Here is a 16,669-nt window from a genome sequence, read left to right as displayed (position 1 = left end):
GCTTTCCTAGTTTTTCAAAGTGTACTCTTATGCTAGTCTTTATTTCTGTGTGGTCTGTGGTGATATCTCCTTTCTCATGTCTTATTTTGTGTATTTGCATCTTCTTTCTTTTTTTCTTTGTTAGTCTAGCTAAGGCTTTGTCAATTTTCTTGATCTTCTCAAAGAACCAGCTCTTGGTTTTGTTTATTTATTCAAGTGCTTTCTTATTTTCTGTTTTAGTTAGTTCTGCTTTTATCTTTGTTATTTCTTTCTTCTTCCTTTGGGGTTATTTTGTTTTTTGTTTTTTGTTTTTTGTTTTTACTAATTCCTCCAATTGTGCATTTATTTCTTCAATTTTTGCTCTTTCTTCTTTTTTGATGTATGAATATATGGCTATGAATTTTCTTGTCAGTACCTCTTTTGCTGCTTCCTGTAAGTTTTGATATGTTGTGTTATCACTTTCTTTAGTTTCAAGGTAGTTATTGATTTCTTTTTTAGATTTCCTCCTTGACCCACTGTTTTTCTAAGAGTGTGTTGTTTAAATTCCATACCTTGGTATGAAATCTGGGCCTCTGGACCTTGCAGATTTCCAGCTTCACTCCACTGTGGTCAGAGGAATTGTTTTGTATGATTTCAATCTTTCTGAATTCATTGAAACTTTCTTTGTGGCCTAACATATGCTCTATCTTGGAGAATGATCCATATGCACTTGAAAAAAATGTATATCCTGCTGTATTTGGATGTAATGTTCTGTATATATTTATTAGGTCCAGCTCCTCTAATATACTGTACAAAGTTTTTGTTTCTTTATTGATTCTCTTTTGAGATGTTCTGTCCAAAGTTGGTAGTGGTGTATTAAAGTCCCCCACTGTAATTGTTGAGGCATCTATTCTTTCACTTAGTTTTTCCAGTGTTTACCTCATATATTTGGAAGCTTCCTTGTTAGGAGAACAAATGTTTATAACTGTTCATTCTTGAAAGAATATCCCTTTCATTAATATGTAGTGTGCATCTTTGTCTCTCACAGTTGTTTTGCCTTTAAAGTCTATCTTGTCTGATAGTAATATAGCTACTCCTGCTCTTTTTTGGTTATTGTTCACTTGTAAGATTGTTTTCCAGCCATTCACTTTCAACCTTCTTGAATCCCTGGTTCTAAGGTTTGTTTCTTGTAGACAGAATATAGATGGGTCATATTTCCTTATCCAATCTTCCAGTCTGAATCTTTTGACAGGTGAGTTTAATTCATTGACATTCAATGTTATTACTTTCAAGGAATTATTTATATTAGCCATATTTTCTTTGGATTTGTGTTAGTCATGTTTTGTTTGATTTTTTTTCTCTTTTTGTCTTTTAATTGCTCTTACACTCTCCTCCAACTCTGCCTCTCCTGTTTTTTTCTTTCTTCCTGCAGAACTCAATATAGTATTTCTTGAAGGGCAGGATTTTTGTTGGCATACTCTCTTAGTTTCTGTTTATCTGTGGATATTTTGAACTCTCCATCATTTTTGAAGGCTAGGTTAGCTGGATATAGTATTATTGGTTGGAAATTTTTTCTTTTAGTACCTTGACTATATCATACGACTGCCTTCTTGCCTCCATGGTTTCAGATGAGAAATCATCTCTTAATCTTATAGAGCCTCCTTTGTATGTGATGGTTCTCTTTTCACTTGCTGCTTTTAAAATTTTCTCTTTGTCTTGATCATTGGATAATTTGACAAGTATATGTTTTAGGGTAGGCCTGTTGGGATTTATGTTTGAGGTGTGTTGTGCTTCCTGGACATGTCCCTCAGTAGATTTGGGAAGTTTTCAGCCATTATTTCCTCCAAAACCCCTTCTTTCCCTTTCCCTTCTCTTCTCCTTCTGGAATGCAAAATGCATGCTTGTGCATTTTGCATTGTCATTCAGGCCCCTAAGTCCTAACTGGATTTTTTCTATTTTTTATTGATCAGTTCTACTATCTGTTTGATTTCAGTTGTACTGTCTTCCACATCACCAATTTTTTCCTCTGCCTCTTCAAATCTGCTGTTATTTGCTGACAGTGTATTTTTGATTTCTTGAATTGTGCTGTTCACCATCATCAAATCTGTCACCTTTTTAAATATGATTGCAATTTCTTCTGTAGTCTCTCCAAGTTATTTTCTTCATATTCTTAATCTCCTTTACTTCATCAAATCAGTCACTAATATGTTTTGAGAACTTTAATTACTTGTTTGATGTTCTGCTCCTCTTCCTGTTTGTTTGTTTTATTTGTTCATTGGGTTGGGCCTTGTTTTCCTGATTATTGGTTTGGTTTGTAATTTTTTGTTGCTGTCTGGTCATCATTTTATCTTGGGTTTCATCAGTTCCTTAGCTTCTTTTGTCTAGTCCTGTGGCTTAATTAGTTGTTTTTGCATATGTGTTATGTCTTCTCTTTGTCACTTTATTCTTCTTATTCTATTTTCTTGTTGCTGGCTAAGTTCACTTGAAGGGAAATATTAGGGTCAGGGAAAGCAAAATGAGTAAGAAAAGAAAATGTATAATAGTATTAATAGTATATGTTAACAGAGGAAACTTGTGAGACCTAGGATAATAGATATTAGACTTATGCAAGCTGTATATAGTTATAACAATAAGTAGAGTGTCTATAATGAGACAGGTCAACTGAATATGAGGGGGAGCATAGTATGAATTAAAAGGCCAGTGTTTTCAGGAGAGAGGTAAACAGAAAAGAAAGACAATAATACAAAGAGTGAATAAAAGACAGAAAATAGAACAAAAGTATTAGAAATAAAAAGTCAGAAAATTTGGGGGCCAAGCAAAGAGAGGTGGAATGTAAGAGAAACAATAAATGATGGAGGACAGAAAGATGTAGAGAAAAGAGGATAGTGTTGGTGGTCAAAATCAGTACACACAGAAAAGAGGAAATGGAGGGTGAGGAACACCGCAAATGTGAAGTGCTCCCTGCAACACCTAATACAAGAAAAAAAAAAAAAAGAAGAGAAAGGAAGAAAAATTTTTAAAAGGGGGGGGAAGCAAGCAAGAAAAAGAAAAAGAGAAAAAAGAAAAGAAGAGAAAAGAAAGAAAAGGAAAGAAATGAAAAGAAAAGAAAAAGGGACTTTGGGGGGTAAAGAGGAAGGAAAAACCAGAAGACAAAACAATGACAATAACAAAAAACCCAAAATTTCAAGCTAGGAATCCTCTTTGTGGTGAAATAAAATGCTTAGGAATCTGAAGTTCCCTCTTTCTCCCTTCCTCATTTCTCTCTCCTCCAGGGCAGCAGGAAAGTTGAGTGAGGGGCTCAGTAGGAGGTTCAAGTAGGTCCTTGGTGAATCAACTCAACACAGAAGACAATGACTCTTTATTTCCCATGAGAAAGCACCTACACCTCACCAGGAACCCCAAATATGCTATTGAAAGCTTGGAAAGCACATCCTATGGCCCCTCTCCCTTAGGTGTGCTGGGGGAGGGCTAATTGATATTCTGACTCATCCTTCTCCCAGACCAAGTTTCCTATCCCAGGGTGTTTAGGTAAATTGGGCTTTTTCAGCAGATTCACCTCTCCTTTCTTCCCAGGCTCTCCCCAAGCCAGCTGGTATGCTCTTCCAAGCTCAAAAAAAAAAAAAAAAAGGGGGTGGGGGCAGAAAATTCAACCCACTCACCTGTCCCCTTCATGTCTCCCCCTAAATCTCTTGCACTCACAGAGTCAGTCCAAAACCAGAGGGCTAGGGTAATTACAACCTCAGGGAGCACTGGATTCGGGAATGGGAAGACTGGGGTGGGATATTGCAGACTCAAGGTATGTGGGTCTGTGGAGCATGGGCTATGGGGGCTTAGGGGACATGGACCCCAGAACCACACACCCTGGAAACATGGGGTTTGGGAACACCACTGCACAACCAACAGTTTTCTGGGACCACTGCAGCCACCAGCCCTAGGTGGAAGGGTCCTGCCCATAACTTCTGACCTCCATGTCAGAAACCCAAAATTCTACCTCTAACAAGCACCACTCCTGTCACTGTCTCTCCAAATCAATGTCCAGACAGCTCTGGCCCTGCAAGCCCCCAAAACAGCCTACTCTGGCAGGATTCCAACCCCACCCACACACTTCTTTTCAGGAGAGATTATGAGGTGCACTCACACAGATGCCATCTTGCTCTGCCCTAGAAATACATAATTTAACATGAGGTTTTGAAGAGAAAAGGCCTGGGCTTAAAGGGAAAGCTGGGAGTCATTGTAAAGCCATATGTAAAAGTTTTATTTTAACCTGTGATTAAATCGTAATGTACCTGCTCTTCTCAAAAACCTAGTGAGGGGAGAAATGTAAAAAATCAGAAAATTCTAATACAGGACTAGAGGTGGGGTGCAGCATTAGAGGTGAACTCAGAGTGTAACAGGGCTTACATAGTAGACCTGAGAGGCTCAGGAATCCATAGTTATAGTTGATAGGACAATGTCACTGAAGTTTAGGGTTTGCTCTTTCTGTCCTGAGCAACTGGTCAGAACACATGATCTTTGCAAAATAAAAATTTTAATACTTTTGTAATAACTTATAGGCCATCTATTATATGGCTATGACTCTTAAGTAGAATAAACTTTATAAAAACAAGCTTTAAAAATAGTAAATCCTTAGAACAGTGATCTCTTTTTATTGGTCTGTTCCATTTCAGATCCTAGAATACAGCCCAGTTTAGAGATAATGTAATGGTTGTTATGCAATTTGGCCAAGTCCCACAGCTCTTATGTGGTAAAATGGGCACTCAAACTCAGATTGTTCTGATTCTGAAATTCAAGCTCTAGTTTAATCTCTTCTACTGAATCTCATTGATAGCATCATGAACACAGTCAAATTATTTATTGAGTCACCATTCATTAAATGATTCACCCTTAGTAATTCTCTCCTAAATGTTTCTTGATAATCATGTCCCACTCAATCATAGTTTCTCAAGAACTTTTTTCAGTGCTGCCTTTACTTCCTTGTTCCTCAGGGTATAGATGAGTGGGTTAAGTATGGGGGTCACCATGGTATAGAAGAGGGAAATAAACTTTCCCTGGTCCTTGGCTCTGTTCTTGGCTGGCTGCAGATACATGAAGGTGATAGTTCCATAGAAGATGATGACCACCAACAGGTGAGAAGAGCAGTCCCAAACACTTTATGTCTTCCAATGGCTGACTTGGTCTTCAAAATTGCTTGAGCCAGGTACCCACAGGAGGTTAGGATGAGTGACAAAGGTGCCACCAGGCATTATATGCTAGCCACCAGGCACTCAGGCTTGTTGAATGTGGTGTCCACACATGCCAACCTGATAAGTACAGAGACCTCAAAGAAGAAATGATCCACCTGGCGATGACCACAAAAGGGAAGCTGAAGGGTGAGTGTGGACTGAATCAATGTGGTGGCCACCCTACTAAGCCATTATAGAGGCCAAGACATGGCAGAGCTGATGATGCATGACAAAAGCATAATGTAGAGGACAGCAAACTGTAGCATAGCAATCATTGGACATCACAGTCAGGAGGATACACTCAGTGGAGCCCAGTGCAAGGAGACATAGAGTTGAATCACACAGCCTCCAGATGTGATGGACTTATCTGAACCCCACAGGTTGCTAGAAGCTGGGGAATGATACTGCTGATGAAGAAGAGGTCCAGGAGGGAGAGATGGGAGATGAAAAAGTACTTAGGAGTGTGGAGTTTAGAGTCCAAGATGGACACCAAGATGATAGTAGTGTTGCCTAGAGGGGACATGAGGTAAAGGAACAAGATGACTCCAAAGAGAACCAGCTCCAACTGAGGCTTGTCTGAAAAACCTATTAGAATGAATCCAGGGAGGGCACTCTCATTGGTCCACTACATTACTCTCATTTTGAGTCTGAAAGATCAAGTCATATAATATATTAACCTCAGGGATTTTATGTCAAATCCATGACAATTAAGACTTAGTGCTGGAAAATCAAACTTTGGAAATAGGTGAAGAGAAAAGGCCAAAGTAGAGAACACCACTGTGTGATACCTTTGATTATTCCATGAACACAATCTATTTGCCATAGGTTTTCCATCTATCTTGAGGACAAAACAAAAGGTCATAGTGATTATAAAGCTAAAATGTACAAAAGATTGAAGTTTTCCCCACATTTTCATGTCCATTAACTTTTTCAATGTAAAGGTAATGGCATTTTGTAGAAACTGTGAGAAATATAAATACCAGAGAAATATAGTGCATTAGGAAAATCTACCAAATGGATAGGCAGATTAGGTAGATACGATGATGAAATACATCAGAGAGTTCATGATCACATTTATGCATGCAATGTATTATGAGAATGCAGAGGAGTTTGAGTAACCTATGGAATGCTATATTTGAGATTAGTTCTAGGGTGAACTGACAACCTGCTCTTACAGAGATGCAGAGTTAAAAATCCAGGCCTAAAGAATTGCAATAAGTCTAGAAATGGAGGTGATTCTATAGGGTGGCATAGAAAGTAAAAAAAAAAAAAAAAAAAAAAAAAGTGAGTAGTTCTCTAAGTTGAAATAATTATAATAAAAAAACTCTTAGGGTCAGAATCTAGAATATAGGTTACCGGGGGAGGAGGTGGGGATAGGAAATGGGAATTTAAAGCCTAAAGGGTACTGGGTTCCTATTTGGAATCATGGAAAGGTTTTGGGAATGGATGGTGTTGATGGTACTACAACATTGTGAGTGCAATTAACAACACTGAAATACATTTCTGCATGTGATTAAAAGGGGAAATGTTAGATAGTATACATAGTAACAGAATAAAATTTTTTAAAATCCTTGGAAATATACTACACAGTGAATGCTATGTTACACAACGGACTCTAGTTAATAGAACAATTATAAAAATATGCTGTCATCAGTTGTAACAAATGTTCCACATCAATGCAAGGTGTTGGTAGTAGAGTGGTAATAGGAACCCTGTATTTTGTGAATGGTTGTTTTGTAAACTCACAACTTCTCTAATATAGAAAAAAATTAAAAGAGCAAGTACTAAATTTAGAAGGGATTATTGCCTATATGGACTAAATCAAATAACAGGATATGGTAATTAAATATAAGTTTGGAGGCATCTTTGGGACTTGGAGCTGCCCTGGATGGTGCTTCAGGGGCAATCACCGGACATTGTAAATTCTCACAGGGCCCACTGGATGGAATGGGGGAGAGTATGGGCCATGATGTGGACCACTGACCATGAGGTGCAGAGGTGCCCAGAAATGTACTTACCAAATGCAATGGATGTGTCATGATAATGGGAATGAGTGTTGCTGGGGGGGAGTGCTGGGGTGGGGGTGGTGGGGTTAAATGGGTTCTCATATATTTAAAAAAAAGATAAGTTTGAGTCAATTTTTCAAAGACCTTAAATGCCATTAAACCTTATTTGGATATAATTGGGTAAAAGAGAAGGTCTTTGTAAGAGGGATGTGGTTTTGTTTGAATTTTATTTTTAAAGATATGCATCTACACAGTGTAGTAAAATTTAAAACAGAAACCCCTCTAGTCCAGAAACTCTGTTTAAAAAATAAATGGATATCTTGTGCGCCCCAGTCGGCGAGTTGCAGGGTGGGGAAAGGCTCCCAAGCGCTGCGCCTCATCCCCCACACCCAGCCTGATCCCTGCACACACACAGCCTCCCTGCAGGGACACACAGCAGTCCCTGCTGAGCCTCGGGCTGCCAAGCTCTTCGGCTGCGCTGCCCACTTCAGCTCCTTCCTTGCGCTGGATTTCTCGGCAGGGAGCCCCGCGTGGGGAAGGGGTGAAGAGCGAGGAAGACTATTGTTCTTTTAAAGGGTGCCTTAGCTTTCTCCCATTACCTCTCCTTGAGCCTTCCTCCTAGAGACGGTGAACCAGAGTCAGGGCCGTACAGACAAGGGGGAGACCCCGCAGGATCTCCAGCCAGGGAGACTGTCCTCTGTGGAGGGGAGGGTTTTCCAGTGACAAATCATTAGCGAAGGGAATCGCCGCGGGGACGCCCAGCGGGAGCGGGAGCGGGAATCCCACAGCCTCTGTGATGCCCGAGGCTGTGCCTCAGCTGAGCGGGTCTGTGGAGCTACCTGCGCCTGTAGAGATGCCTGTCTCCAAGGGACAGTGCTTCAGCTGATCTTCCCATAGCTTGTTCTATGAAGGACCCTAGCCCTGAGGTTTTGTCTAGTTCGAATTGGCAGAAAAGCTCCCCCTGGGTAAACAGGAAGACTTCAAGGTCGACACTGTCTCTTCCACCAGAACCAGTGGGCATCCTTAGGAGCAAAACGTGTTCTAGGAGAGTCAAAATCAAAGGAGGGGCCTCAACTGCCAAGTTCTGTGGAGAATGTTGACTGGCTACCGAGGACATGCTTGGGGAAGCTTTAAGTGTGCAACACCCATGGGAGCCTCCTGGAAGTGTGTGATGACTATAATTTGAATGAGAAGGAATATTTTTTTGATCCGTATCCAGGAACCTTCACTTCCATTTTAAATTTCTACTGGACAGGAAACTCCACATGATGGAAGAAATGTGGGCTCTCTCTTTTGATCAAGAGCTTGGTTACTAGAGAATTGATGAGATTTACTTAGAGTCCTGCTGTCAAGCCAGATATCATCAAAAGAAAGAGCAAATGAATAAAGAACTGAGGCACGAGCCCAAGGCAATGAGAGACCAAGAGGGAGAAGAGTTTGATTATACCTACTGCCCTGGGAAAGGAAGAAACTGGGACTTGCTGGAAAAACCGAACTGATTAGTAACTTCAAAGCCATGAAATATAAAATGATTTTCACTGTGGTTCTGATTTTGGAGTCAAAGAAAACTGCAATCTACCAATTGTCCACCTTGGACTTTCCAGTTTCCTTTGACTAAAAGTTTCGAAGATCTTAGCCATCATGTCTATCCTATTCATTTCACACTCCATCATTACTTTATCACTCAATACATTACAGGAGCTGCAGGAAACAGATGAATTCAGACAACCAAATGACAATCTCCAGTTAGCACATGTGGAGGCTGTGTGTATTGCTTGATTTGTGGGAGTACATTTTATTGTTCCTATCCTCATGCAATAAATGGAAGTTCTTTAAAGGCCCACTAAAAAACATCATTGATTTGCTGGCTATTTTACATTACTATGTCACCATTTTCCTGATGGAATCCAACAAAAGCATGCTACAGTTCCAGAACATGAGGTGTGTGGCTCGGATCTTCTGATTCATGCATATCCTGAGAATCCTAAAACTCAAAAGACATCCAATAGGCATGCAGTATCTGGGTTTCACCCTCAAAGAGAGTTACAATGAATTTAACTCATTGATACTGTTTTTGGCAATGGAGGTCATGATATTTTCAACCTGTCATCTTTTGCTGAGAAAGATGAAGATGCTACCAAATTCACCAATATCCCCACATCATTTTGGTGAGCCACCATCACCATGACCATTATAGGCTATGGTAACATTTACCCTAAAACACTATGATAGAAAATCATGGGTGTCCTCTGCTGTATTGCTGGGATCCTGGTTATAGCCTTTCCCATCCCAATCATTGTAAACAAATTTTCTGAGTTTTACAAGGAGCAGAAATGCCAGGATAAAGCAATTAAAAGAAGAGAGGCTCTGAAGCAGGCAAAGAGGAATGGAAGCATCATTCTATGAACTTAAGGTATGCCTTCGGTGGATGTATGGAACCGAGAGATGCAGCTGTGGAGAAGGCAGGAGAGTTGGCCAATATGAAGGACTCAGCCAATGATTATTAACTGTCTCCCAGCCTGTAGAGGTGGGCTGGGAAGGCACTATCTGAAACAAGTTCCTACAAGTCTTAGGAGAATAAGCACCAGAAAGTTAGCCAAAAGGAATCCCATGAGCAGGTGAACAACACTCCTTCCTTCAGCCACAGCACCTAAGTGACCAGAAACTGGAGATGCTATACAATGAAATCACCAAGACATAGCCTCCTTCTCACCTAAACCCAGACTACCAGGAACAGACCATCTGCGTTTGAGGAAGAGATTGAGGTGGAAGAGGTGGCCTGCCCCCAGAGCAGCTGGCCTTGGTGCACACCAAGATCATGATGGACATGAAAAGCATTGACAGCATTGACAGCTTCACCAGCTACACCACTGAATTCCCTGAGACAGAGACTTCCCCTGCCACTGCCCTCTGCTTCCCACTTGCAGGGGAAGTTCCTCACTGACCTTATGTGAACAGAAGAGCACCACAGAGCCTAGGTCCCCTGTCTCTAACACTTAGAGAGAAAAGGCCGGCTGTGTGGGATGCTGCCTTGACACATCCTCCAATTGACATAACTGTGAACCTGAATGCCCATGGTTCCCAGGGTGGCCCACAGTCCTCCACAGTCTGGCATTGTCCCTGACAGCCCTAAGGGCATGCTGAAAGGCAACAACTCACTCAAGCCCAGATCCCTCAAAGTGAGCTCTCAGGAAAGTAGATGCGGTGCACCACAGACACCCCACCCCCAGCACAGTCAGGCCACTGCCAGTCATCACAGCTGACTCTGCTCACCACCTCATAGCACATCAGCACCAACATCTTGGAAGAAAACTCTCCCCAGGGAGACACACCTTTGATTGGCAGGGAGGTTTCTGACAATTGTCAGGGACCTTCAAAAGGTTTATCCCCTCAGTTTCCCAAGCAAAAACAGTTTCTTTTCTTTTCAAGGGACAGGAGGAGCTTCATTGAAATAGACACTGGTGAAGACAATGACTCTTTTCTTTTTCTCCACTCTAATCCATATTTTATTCCTCCATCCTGAGGACCCTGAGATGGTGATATCCACTCCACCTCTAAATTGAGAGGGGGCTTAGATCCCACATGGCTGATGGATGGAATTCTCCTGCTTGCAGCTGTAGACCCTCTGGGTTCCCTGGTGAGATGGTTGACTATCATCACCTCTGTTAGCTGACCTGGGTCCAATGAACTGGACAGTAGGTGTTGCAACTCTGCTGAAGTTCAGGGCCCAGCTGGCACATAGACAGTGCAGAGATTCAAGGCTCCTGAGCATACACCAACCCCAGTGCCAACCACAGGTTCAGTAAAAGTGACAGAAGAGGCATGCATAGAGAGGTCATATCTGTGTCCAACTCTGTTGCACTCAGGAGCACAAATGCCAAAGTTGGACCCACTGGCAAGCAAAAAACTGCAGAGCCATCTGCCATGACCATAGGGCTTAGGTGTCTCCATAGCCCTAAGGAGCACCACTACCTGGGGTTGTATCTACTTTGGCTGTCTCTGAGATCCTGCTGAGATGTGCATAAGCACAAGCCTTCTGATGATCTCCCAACTCATTTTGAAAACTCTTAGCCATATAAACTCATTTGTCTTTATCATTTCCCCCTTTTATTCAAGGTCTTTTTCTAGTTGCATTACCAGCTGGTGCTCAGCAGTAATCCCTCTGCACCAGGGAGGCTCATCCCTGGGAGTCATGTCCCTTGATGGGGGGAATGTAATGCTGAGTTTGGCTTAGAGAGTGGCCACATATGAGTAACATGGAGGCTCTCAGGAGGTAACTCTTAGGTACCCTGCAGCTCTAGGCCAAGTTGAAAATTCAAGCATACAGGCTCATAGACATAGTCATCAGTATCAAGGGCCCAACATTGGACCATCCTTCTCTGTGCCCTTGCACTTGGGGGACTGTTGCTGCTCCATTGGAGAGTGTGACAGGATTTTCCAGAATGGGAACTCAGCATTCCCTCAGTTTTCATGTGATACTCTACCCTCTATGTCAATACCCAACAAACATCTGAACAGATCTATGTAACCTATATGCATGCCCTGGAGAATTCCCTCCCACCTTAAGGGGAAGGGGAGAGAGGAATAGAATAGTTAAAAGAGGGGGTTACTGGGGGGACAATGAAAGTGTTCTGAATGATCCTGCAATGATGGATACTGGCCATTTTAAATATCACCCAAATTTATAAAGGTGTACAGTCTACAATATAAACCATAATGTAAATCATATTGTAACCAAACATTTATAAAAGTGCATAGTCTAAAATGAATGATAATGTAAACTATAATGGAACCATGATAGGTAGCTATGTTTAAATATCTGTAAATCAATTGCAGCAAATATAGCATCCACATGTAAAAAAAATCATTCTGAGGAAGGGGGAAAGGGGTTTGATGTTAGGTATATGAGAGTTCCCTGTATTTTATATGTGACTTTACTGTGACCTAAAACTTTGAAGATATAATTTAAAAAAAGAGTTTGTAGACACTGAGGAAGGAATGGAAGAGATTGTCTTGCCACTGTACACACACACAGGGCAATACCTATTAGAGAGATGAAAGACAAAACATCAAAAAAAATTTTTTATATTTTTCATTTTTAATGCCCCAAATTATTTTTTACTTTATTTTAGTTTTTCTAAACTTTTATGTATTCTATTTCTAATCTTTAAGACTATCATTAATATTTCATTTTCTGATTAATTGTACTTGGAAATATTTTAGACTTCATTTTTGAAGAAGTTTTGGATCACAGAGGGGTTCAACTATGGCAGGGGAGGAACACTGATGTGGGGTGTCATTGACAATGACTTTTTAGAGTTCCAAGGGATGAGGCAGGACCAGCAGGCAAACCCCAGCCCAAATTGCTTTGCAGATAAGCCTAGTGATGGAAGAGACCCTTTAAGAGAAAAGGTTTCTGTTGGCTCTTCCTCCCCAGGACACAGATCACAACTGCAGGCAAGACATTCACCATGCTATGGGTGAGTAAGAAAGGACAATAGTCAAGGAGGGTACAAGATGGAAAACCAGTTCTTTGCCCCAGAGACTCATTCCAACCCAGGAGAGAGAAATTATTTTCCCACATGTGAAACTAGCATTGACTAGTTACAAAAGCAATAAAAAAGAAAAACAAAACAAAACTCTTATTCCTTAAAAAACACAGGTAACCATGTCTGTGGACTAACCCACCCCACCTATCCCCAAAAAAGTGCATAAAATATTACTTTTGCATGATATGAACCATTTTGTTTAAGCACAGTTAAATAGTTAAGACTGCATTTTGTAACAAAAAATGACTGAAGAACAGTGAACAAATAGAGCTCTATTAAGACCCAGAAAAAATAAATGGATATATATATATATTATATATATATGAGTGAACAAATGAAAAGCTTGTTTTTTTGAGATTATATATTCTACTTAATTTTCACATGCAGCTCTATTCATTTACAAACTTTTTTAGAGCAGATTTTAAAGTACTGTATATCTCTTTTAAAAAACAACATGACAATTATTTGTCTTTGGACATGAAATCAATTAATGTATCCATCCTTAATTATTGAATGGATATTATGTCCAAGGTCCTACACTACATATCAGGAATATAAAATTAAAATTACATTGCAAACAAGAACTCCATTGGCTACTAGGAAGAAACAATCAAGCCCCAAAATAAGTAGAAGTTGTTATAGGTTCAACCATATATTCTCTCATCAAAACCTAATTACAGCAATGAGGACATACCTCCACAGGATTTCAAGTTGGAGAGTTGATGGATGTGAAATGATTGCAGGCCTTCTCTGTGAACCCTCTCTTCAGAATAACCATGTGCAAGTAAGTATTAATATGTAGACATGTGAAGAAAGGGGATGAAAGTGAGGAAAAACCAAAAAAGGTAAGGCAAGCAATAGAAATGTAACAAGCATTTAACCATTATCATTAGATAGTGGTGCAGGGAAGAGAGTTACGATGCATTTAGTAGAGATTTAAAGAGTAATTGACATGGGTTTTGAAAGTGGGCATAATGCCTTAATTCCAGAAAAAAAATCATAAAACCCATCAGGTTGTTTAGGAATGGATATGAATAAAGTCGAGGTTGCCAGTTTCAACAGCTGTGGTAACCAATGTTTCTTTGCACTCTCGATCTCAAGCAGCCTGGTACATGTTCCTCCTTGCAGGCAGCCAGTGAGAATCTACACACTAGATATCATCGAATATGCTTAGAAGAGCAGCCACTAAGCACTGAGTCACTTGAGGGTGAAGAGAATCCATAGTCCTATCTACAAGGGAGTGTTCACCAATGTAATCCTCTGAAAGAACCCTCAGATCAATGGGAAACTATACCAAGTATACCAAATGCATAATACATGCACTGTTTGATCTGGATGTTGAGCTCAGGAAGCTTCTGTCTACTCTGACCTGTTTTGGAAAAGAGAAATGTGCCCTGCCTTTTTGTGCTGCATTTATCTTGAGAGAATGCCAGGATTGGAACCCTGGCTACCTGGAGAGGTTCAAGAGTAGGGTGATAGATTTGAATACTGTGAGTCCCTGACTCACTCACCTTGAAAAGTGATTTCTTTTTCTCAGAAATAAGTTTCTCCATATATCAAGTGAGGGTGTTAACATCAGTTTCTTGATTCATCTAAATATCTTACATGAAGAACTGAAACCACGTTTGCTGTAAAATATGCTATCTTAGCAGGACCCCATGAACTGTGAGTCAAGAAGATGGCTGATGGCCATGATGATAATAACTGACATTTACATAGAGCTCACTGGATGCCAAGATCTGTTCTGAGATCTTGACCTCTAAGAGACTATGTAGAGCAGTAACATGCCCAAGGAGACTTTAGGGGAGAGATAGATTTTGAGCACAGGAGTTCACCTCCAAAATTTCTTCTCTGCTTTTCCCTAAATTACATGTTTACTGAAGAATTGTTATATTTTGGTGGCAGACTTGGCCCAGTGGTTAGGGCATCTGTCTATCACATGGGAGGTCCACGGTTCAAACTCCGGGCCTCCTTGACCCATGTGGAGCCAGCCCATGCGTAGTGCTGATGCACACAAGGAGTGCTGTGCCATGCAGGGGTGTCCCCTGCGTGGGGGAGCTCCATGCACAAGGAGTGTGCCCTATAAGGAGAGTCACCCAGCAGGAAAGAAAGTGCAGCCTGCCCAAGAATGGTGCCTCCCACACGGAGAGCTAATGCAGCAAGATGATACAAGCAAAAGAAACACAGATTCCCATGCTGCTGAGAACAACAGAAGTGGACAAAGAAAGAGACACAGCAAATAGACACAGAGAACAGACAACCGGGGGGGGGGAAATAAATAAATAAATAAATACATCTTTTTTAAAAAAAAGAATTGTTATATTTTGATTTACTTGTGGGCTTCCCAGACTATGATAATCCCTTGGAAAATCCTCAGATATTTAGCAATTACACATTTGATCTTCCAATAACTTTAGGAGGCCTTAACACTACAAAACTGTAGATAGAAAAATAGTAAATAGCAATAAAAAATGCCGTATTTAGAGGAGCACAAGCTTGATAGTAGGTAAAGATGTTCTTTATTCCCTTATGTCTAGAGAAGAGACACATTTCATTATGAAGTTGTCAGTTTCCCTGAAGCATGGATGCTTGCACATTGTATAGAGAGCTCATGGGTTGTTCCCTTGAGATATCAGGCTCCACCAGGAAATTCTTATTTAATACAAGATGACCAAAGAAGAGCACCCTAGGAGACTAAAATATTTTCATCCTTAAAGTCATAAATCTCATCACCTGATACATTATTTTTTAGACTACAAAATTTCAATAGTGATTCTAAAAATGCTCTCAAGGTTTTATTGAACACATGTGCACAGTCTTTTATGCATGCATATATCCATCCATCCTTCCACCCATCTTACCTTTTATGATCTTCATTTAAATTACTGTAATGGTTTCTCATTATTTTTAAACTAATTCCAAAAATTTTTATACACATTATATGGCTCAGGTGTAATAATGTCCCCTTGCTTATATCCTCAGTTCCAGTTTCTCCAGTCTTGCTTAATGTTTTATTTATATTCCTCACATTTCAATTTCTTCCTCATAATGAGACATTTTAGCCTATTCTATTCACACTGGAATAGTCTAACAGTGTGTCCTATCTCTGTACTTCATTTCTAAGAAGCCTTGTCCAAACTGCCAGGTGGAAACAAATTCATCTTTAATCGCTATTTTCCCTCTTACCATGTAAAAACAATTGAAAAATCACATCAATTTTTAATGCCTGGCTTCCACTCTAGATTCTGAACTTTGTGATGGCAGGGAATGAGAATATTTGGATGATCTCATTTCCAGTATGGTGCTGAATGTCTGACATATAACAATTGCTCAATAAATATTATTAAATGAGAGAATTATTTGAATCCCTCCATCCATATTGCTTTCATTTCAACTAAAATTTACTACACATTTGAATACTTTATTATGAACTTATATAAAACAGTAATAGGTACAACTATTTGTGTAAATATTATATGCTTCCTTAGTAAGGTTCATAAATCTGTGTCATGTCTCCTAATCATTTTATGCCTCAATACCAAAAAACACATACTGAATTAAATCAAATATTGAAGGAGTAAAATGTATTCAGCTGTTATTATACAAAACATCATTCCATAGTCATCTTTTGAGTGCTTATCTTTAGTCACTAAATGGAGATGTGATGGTGAACTTGTCTTTAGGTAGATCACACAATAGCAAGAGAGAGAAAAAAGTTTTTGTAACCAATACAGTGCTACATATTAAATTACAATGTAAGAAAAAAGAGCAGGCATATAATTGACACTTTAAAAGAGCAAATGAGCTCTCTAAAGAAGAGAATGTGTTTTGAGAATTTTGAGAGAGATGTAAAAATTAGCCAGTAATACAAAAGATAGAAAAGAAATATTTCATGGAAAAAATTATAATGGAGAAAATATAAGAAAGAAAAAGC

General features: G+C 39.9%; 1 long non-coding RNA gene and 1 pseudogene across 3 annotated transcripts in view; one reads left to right on the top strand and one right to left on the bottom strand.

Moving 5' to 3' along the window:
• The window catches only part of LOC139437973 (uncharacterized), a 208,276-nt gene that overhangs the window by 107,005 nt on the left and 84,602 nt on the right, over positions 1-16,669 (bottom strand). The window lies entirely within an intron of this gene.
• LOC101420659 (potassium voltage-gated channel subfamily B member 2 pseudogene) lies at positions 8,092-12,790 on the top strand (annotated as a pseudogene).

Source organism: Dasypus novemcinctus, chromosome 31, assembly GCF_030445035.2.
Source record: "Dasypus novemcinctus isolate mDasNov1 chromosome 31, mDasNov1.1.hap2, whole genome shotgun sequence".
NCBI classification, from domain to species: Eukaryota; Metazoa; Chordata; class Mammalia; order Cingulata; family Dasypodidae; genus Dasypus; species Dasypus novemcinctus.
The sequence above is the reverse complement of the archived record's forward strand: the minus strand, read 5'-3'. Positions and strand labels throughout refer to the sequence as shown.